General features: G+C 24.5%; 1 long non-coding RNA gene across 1 annotated transcript in view; it reads right to left on the bottom strand.

Annotated features, from left to right (window-relative positions):
- LOC110270470 overlaps positions 1 to 1183 on the bottom strand; it is a 13451-nt gene that overhangs the window by 313 nt on the left and 11955 nt on the right. The gene's annotated exons all lie outside the window — the stretch shown is intronic.

Here is a 1183-nt window from a genome sequence, read left to right as displayed (position 1 = left end):
CATTTGTTATAAAATTATCAAATTTTAAAGATAAATTTTTTTAATTATATTTATAAAAATTTGCATCAAAATTTATTTTAATTTTTTTTGAGAATATATATTTAATATTTTATTTATTGTCATATTTTTAAATTTTTTTTAGTTTATTATCATTCATGTATGTCTTCTATTTTTTTTTTCTGTTACATGAATTTTGAGTACTATTATGTTAATTTAACACACACATAGATAGATAGATAGATAGATAAATAGATAGATAATTTATTTATTTACTCTTAATAATAGAAAACTACCTATAATTAAACCATGTCGTATCTTGCACCAAAAAGATATATCTAACATTATTGCACTTTTGATTCTTTAAAAGATATAAAGTAAATATTCTTGGATATTGGTTTCACGGTTTTATTGAATGAGTAATGTTAGGTAGACAAAAAAAATAGTCAGAACTTGCCTTATTTAACATTAATTAATATCGCAACAATTAATGAATGCTAAATAAGGTAAGTTATGGCTGTTTTTTGCTGATTTTCTTTAATTACCAAATATTTTCGTTATTGAATATATTAAATGTCACATGACATGCATGCTTTTATGATAGAGCTACTAGCATAATGTATACACTTTATCTGAATTTCTATTCTATCTTAATCTATACTTTTACTATTTTACATGTCTAAATAATTTGGTCTAAAGTGTTAATATTCTATTTGTGGATTTCTTAGTGGTGATCCTCGAAGTATAATCTCATTAGAATAAATAACAAGGTGGCCAATCCGCCAATGTCTTTCTAAATCTCATGCTTATATATGCATCAAACAACTCTCTAATTAAAGTGATAAAACGAAACTAAAACTTAAAAGTACGAAATATTATTGGTGACTGGATTCTACGATAAACCCTGCATTTGGAGATTACTAAAGAAGAGATTGGACATAAACAAATTTGACGTGAAAAATGGTTATTTCAGTAACTTGGTTGAAAACCTTGGATATGTAAGATTAGTCATATATATAGTACCCTGTAGTTTGATGTTATCATTGATCACAGGGTAGCCCACATAGATCGGATCCATTTATTTACAGATCTGAAATTCCTTGACCCTTCAACTTCATATTTATTATTTATTATTTATTATTTATTACTAATAATAAAGAAAATTGAATATAATCAATTAGGCATG

The sequence above is a fragment of the Arachis ipaensis genome, chromosome B03 (genome assembly GCF_000816755.2).
Source record: "Arachis ipaensis cultivar K30076 chromosome B03, Araip1.1, whole genome shotgun sequence".
NCBI lineage: Eukaryota > Viridiplantae > Streptophyta > Magnoliopsida > Fabales > Fabaceae > Arachis > Arachis ipaensis.
Note: the sequence above shows the minus strand (reverse complement) of the source record. Positions and strands in the feature narration are given on the sequence as shown.